Here is a 6000-nt window from a genome sequence, read left to right on the forward strand (position 1 = left end):
ACTTTCTACGTGAACTAGTTCAAAGTTCAGTTCACAAATTTTAAAATGAACTAGTTCAGTTCATAGTTCATAATTCAAAATTTTGAACTAAGTTCACACTTTCCAAAAATTAACTAGTTCATAGTTCTTTTTTTTTCATATGTTGCTGCGAGCTATTATTTTTCAAAATTATTGCCACAGCCCATATAGAATGCAGTTAATTTGGGTTGAGGATCTGTCTTGACAGTCTTTTGATTTTTTATTGGCTTGCACATACCTTGAAAGGCCAGCCCGGTGCTTCAGTTCAATGTGCCGTATCAGGTTTCTGTGGATGTGACTGAATTACTTTTTCTGCTGTTAGTGAATGTGTATGCTACTGAGACCTTGAATTTCCCCTGGGGATCAATAAGTATCTATCTATCTATCTATCTGAAGTGCGGGCAAAGTTTGCACAGAAATGTACGATTTTTCCCATCCTCACCGACCTTGTCATAAAACTTGTTTAAATGATCATACGACGCCTCCTTGCTGCTTTGTTGTCTACATCAGCCTTTCTCACTTTGTTGACCTGAGGCCCAGTATAGGCATACTTTGGGGTCATAGGGCCCACCTACATGAACCCCCCCCCCCCTCCTCCCACCCACAAATTATCATAATGATATCAATTATTATTATTTTTATATTATATTGATATACATGCACTTCAAAACAGTCAATGTTTAAAGTGCTAAGATTGTTCACAAAAGTTTGTGAAAACATGCACATCAAAGTACTGCTTTACTAATGTAAAATGTAATTAGGCCTACAATACTTTCATTGTTTTTGCATTGTTGCATGATGCTTGCATGAGAAATACTTCTCAAAACAACAGCAATTATATGGGTGCCTTTTTGGGATGTTTCCCTCATGCAAGCATCATACACTGATAGAATATTTATATGCTATTTAATTACATTTCATTTGAATGCCTGAATGTAAGGATTCAGGAAACACAATACCAGCTTTTGTGAATGGTAAATGGCGGATCAGATCATGCGTAAATAACTGATCTGGAGATATTTAACTACCTTTAACTAAGACTAATTAATAGCTTTTGGCTGACGTTATTACTTAATGCTAGACAGTGTTTTATATAGTCTGTGCTCTGTTTTTAATGGAAGTTGCATAAATCCACGTTGTTCTATTAAATGTCGTTTCATAATTAAATAGCCTTCCAATAGGTTGTTGAAGCTTAGCTTTGCTACCAACGAGCACACGCATGCATTGAATAAATGCTCTACCACAATTTAATTCTATGCCTCTATGTTTGATGACACCAAATGAACAAGTATTTCCTACTAATTGCAGAAAGGTTTGTTTTCTTTTTCTGTCCGCGGTTCCTTGATCAATTGCACAGCAAATTATAAGACGATGCCCCGGGAATAATGCATGCTGCCATATTAAGGCCTTTTACGGTGTGTTTTAGCCAGGTTGTCGCGTGGAAGGCTCTGTAGAAATCTGGCACCCTATTGAACGAAGTTAAACTGAAAGAGCGCGCCGTTCACAGACACCAGAATGAACGAGTTCACAGTAACGTTCATCAGGCAGTAATACAGTACGTTCAGTTCACGTTCGCTCAAAATATGAACGAGTTCATTAACTTTCGTTCAATGAACGCATTCAGGCACAACACTGCATATAAGTATAATAACGGTACACCTCCATAAACTTCTTTTTTGATAAGGATGTCCACATATACGCAATGATAACTATAATGCTAACTGTAAAAACATACATTTTTAAATATTGTTGAAGCTAATAAGAAGGGCCACATCCACAACACACACTGTAACTACAACATGAACAATAATTCAGAATGTTTTTTTTGAACAATAGGAAGGCTGACAGCCAAACAGTATCAATTGAATTTTTGGCATCACATTTCACACATTCACGCCCATAGAGAATATTCCTGATGACGCACAAGGCAGCTTTCTAAGTAATTTTGCTAGGTAATGTTCCTGAATGTTTCCTGACTTTTGTTTTTTCTGGCACATTCCCATTGATATTGGGCAACATCTTTCCTTTCTGAAGAACTTTACATCATCAGTAGGCAAATTGTCATGATCATCCAATCAGAACGAATAGAACCAGTTATATGGTTGCCCAGCAACACTGCTCGAAAACTATGCCCCATCACCCCCTTCAGATGTTTTTCTCATTGCTGGTCAGTGTGGACGCCCACATTATTAGAGCTACGGTTGTCTTTGCAGTGATGGTCAGCAGTGTGGACAAGCCTCTAGGTTGGTTGTTAGTGAAGGTGCTGGGAGTTCAGCCTCACCTCCAGTCCAGCCGCTCTGCCAGAGGACGAAGATCTTGCAGCAGAGTGAAGATCTAATCCAGGTGAGAGGGTGGAGGTGGAGGTGGCTGAGATCCGTAAAGGGGGGGGTGGGGCTGGGGGCTGGGGGGTGGACGGGGTGTGTGGTAAACACCCCCCCGGATGTGATCAGGGGTGCAGTGTCTCGCTGGGGACAGGTCAAAGGTTACCCGTGCTCAGAGGGGTCCTTGTGGAGGCGTGGTTTTCCGTCGGGTGTGAGAGTGAGGAGACCACATGACAGCGACACACCAAGCCTGCAGCAGAGAGAGAGAGAGAGAGAGAGAGAAAGGAAAGGAGAGAAAGTGCGAGAGAGAGAGAGAGAGAATGGGGTGGGGTTGAGTGAGCGAGAGAGAGAGAGGAAAGGAGAGAGAGAAAGAGCGAGCGAGAGAATGGGGTAAGAGAGAGAGAGAGAGAGAGAGAGAGAGAGAAAGAGAAGAGGAGGAAGGGTGGGAGAGAGAGAGAGAATATCTTCAGTTAAAACATCTTGCCATGTTCACTCACCTAGGGAAATGTGTGACTTAACAGCCAATATGATCGAACACATCCACTAGCCACAGCAGCATTAGAGTGTCAGAACAGAGAGAAGCATTCAAGAAACAAATGAGACATTTGCTCAACAGAGCGTATCTCATTATGAAAATGTGCATTAAAAAGCTCTAAAACATCCTGATATACCTCCTAATCATGTACATTAGAGCAGAATGGATTGAATTTGGAGGATTAAGCAGCACAGTCCACTTTCCAGGTCAGTAGTGCAGAGCCAGCTTTGAAAAAAAAAAAAGGCAACTGAAAATGGCACCTGAATAAATGAACATTTCTCTCTCTTTCTCTCTTTCTCTCTCGCCCTCTCTCTCTCTCTCCCTCACACACACTTACCCATCACATGTTCTCTGAAGTGCTACTGTGGCTCTGAAGCATTTGTGGGGAGGCGTTTCAGGTTTCCTTGTTTCCCTCCTGTGAAAGGCAAAAGAAAAAGAAAAAAAAAAGAGTCAGGTCAAACTTCATCCTTCATCCCCGATGCTTTGCTAATGGACTGAAACGCTGCCATGGGAGGCCCGTCTCAGGCTTGACAGGCATATGGAAGCCATCGCACAGCACTGGAAATACCCCCCAGCCTCCAGAGACACACAGAGAGAGAGGGGAAGGATACAAAAAAGTTAGAGAGAGGGTGTGTGTGTGTGTGTGTGTGTGTGTGTGTTTGTGTGTGTGAGAGAGAGAGAGAGAGAGAGAGAGAGAGAGAGAGAGAAAGTGAGAGAGGGAGGTGTCTGTGAGTAGGAGGTGGGTGAAAAGTAAAAGAGTGTGAGAGGGCAAGAAAGTTTGTGTGCGCTCACAAGTGTTGTGTGTATGCGCGTGTGTGTTGTGTGTGAGTGAGTGAGTGAGTGAGTGAGTGAGTGAGTGAGTGAGTGGCTGTGTTACTATGTGTGTAAGAAAGAAAGAAAGAAAGAAAGAAAGAAAGAAAGAAAGAAAGAGAGAGAAAAACCCCGCAACCCGATATTTCTTGCAGGAATGCTTGTGGTAAACTCCTGGGGGCAAGACTGCCGGTGACAACCCAGATACAGGAGGTCCTCTCAGTTACTCCCTCTCTTTCTCCTGTCTCTTGCTCTCTCTCACTCTCTCCCCCCCAAGAGACACCCTCCTGACATCCACAATGCTTAAACTATCAGAACGGAAACGGAATCCAACAAAACTCCACTGAGGCTGCACAGTGCACCAGCTAACTTCCCAGGCCACAGGGCACCACTTTCAGTTCTCAGAAAGCCCCATATAAAACAGCAACAAAACCTTTTATACCCACACACATACATACACAGAGCTGCGATGCGAACTCAGATGAAACCAGTCAAGTCAGCCATCTTGAAAAGAGCGGGTTAGCAACAGATCCTCATCTCTTTGGAGATCACAAGGGTGTGGTGCGAGTCAATTGAGATTACAAAATAAAATGTGTGCTGCGAATTACATATCAACCACAGACACACTGGGGACAATGGAATTTGGACCCGGCTAGACTGGATGTCAACTGTGTGAAGAAATCCCGACAATGATCTGAGCGCACCTCGGGGACTGTGCAGATGTGTGTTCAGAACAAACAGGCCATTGAGCTCGGCGGCTGGGGACAGACTGGCTACGATTTATGATCATTGAAAACCAAGAAGCTCAGAAACGGCTTCAAGAGATGGAGAATAATGAAAGAGCAATGGAGTCAACAAAGTCCGTAGACCTTGAAGCTTGGGAAATGGGCTTTGAAAACAAAAATCCGACACCAAGAAATCTTGGCATGGTTGCCCATTGGGCGGCCTGAGGGCAGTCACACAAAATGACAATGAGGAAGAATGCTCTGATCCACATCAATGCAGCTCATCATTATGGACAGAATAGGACTTGGCATCGGTATGCGAGTGACCAAGCACAGGCTTCTATGTAGCTTTCAGTTCTTCTGGATGGAGAGAACGGTGTGAGGCAGCACTATGCCACATCTGGCCACATCTGGGCACACCAGCCATCCCCACTAGGCATCCAGGAAATACACTATGTGGTTCAGTGTTGTGGGATGGAGCAAAATGCAGGACAGGTTTTTACAGCACAAACTAGGCTACTGGTCAATAGGAACCGGTGGGCGGTGGTAGCGTAATGGTTAATGAGCTGGGCTAGCATGCAATAGCCTGAGAGTTGTAGGTTCAATTCCTGGCTTCCATCGTTGTGCCCTATAACTTAACACTTAAAGGTGCCATGTGTAATGTCCGCCAAAAAATCAATTCATACTCCACATTCCATAAAAGATGGGGGCAGTATACCTCCAGAAAGTGAGTTGGTCTACCCTAGAGTAACAACCGAGAAACGTGTATTGCAGTTTGGCTGGCGGTTATGTTGCCCGCATACCGCCTCCCATGGCCGAAACTGGTATTATGACACCTGTCGGGCTGTGGCTAGTAATTTAGCATGCTAATTCAGGTTGATATCTCTGCAGTACTATACCTTGTCATTTTTTTAATGACTTCATCGCCCTTATTTCTTCTCATTCGTTTGATGTGTGTACTGTGTAGCTCATTTTTTTGATATTTTTACCTCAATTCTTACACATGGCACCTTTAACCCTAAGTTGCTCTGGAGACAATGTAATCCCTTGTAATATAATTGGCGTATGCATGCCACTTTGTATAGAATAAATGTAAAAGTAAACAGTTTTGATCTGTGGCAGCGCAAGTTTTAATCTTGTGATGAGATGTCTTTCAGGTAGTTATAGCACACAAGTTTTTTTTCACTTACTGCTGCTTGAAGTCTAATGTTGAACAGAGGACTACACCCGGCACGAGTTCCTCCAAGCATGCAGTTTGCGTGTGTCTATTTTTTGTGTGATCTTTATGATAACACACGCACACAACAGAAATATCCGCTGTCTGACCAGACAGTTTCACAAGAGCAGGGCTAGAAGAGGCCAGACTTCCTATGGTCGTAACGGTGGATGCCTACAGCTCAACCACTTACACAAATAGCTACTGATTCACAGAGAAGACAAACCATTTTTTACAACTTTTAATGCAACGTTCTTTTGAAGTTTACTTTGTTAGTGATTTTGTTTTTGACGGTAAATAGGCTTGGTTGTTAATCGGCCCTATCTATAGTACTAAGAATTTAACAATAATCCTGTGTATGTTTGAATTTCTTCA

General features: G+C 43.1%; 1 protein-coding gene across 5 annotated transcripts in view; it reads right to left on the minus strand.

Annotated features, from left to right (window-relative positions):
• clocka (clock circadian regulator a) overlaps positions 1-6000 on the minus strand; it is a 49051-nt gene that overhangs the window by 20345 nt on the left and 22706 nt on the right. For all 5 annotated transcript variants that reach the window (XM_076278208.1, XM_076278206.1, XM_076278207.1 and 2 more), the window contains exons 2-3: positions 3212-3289; positions 2300-2589 (exon numbers count right to left, since the gene is read on the minus strand). The gene's annotated coding sequence lies outside the window, so the exon portion shown is untranslated. The remainder of the gene's footprint in view (positions 1-2299; positions 2590-3211; positions 3290-6000) is intronic.

The sequence above is a fragment of the Alosa pseudoharengus genome, unplaced genomic scaffold (genome assembly GCF_046254945.1).
Source record: "Alosa pseudoharengus isolate Yale_2024_CS ecotype anadromous, Long Island Sound unplaced genomic scaffold, YU_APseudo_1.1 YU_APseudo_1.1_scf_11, whole genome shotgun sequence".
NCBI lineage: Eukaryota > Metazoa > Chordata > Actinopteri > Clupeiformes > Clupeidae > Alosa > Alosa pseudoharengus.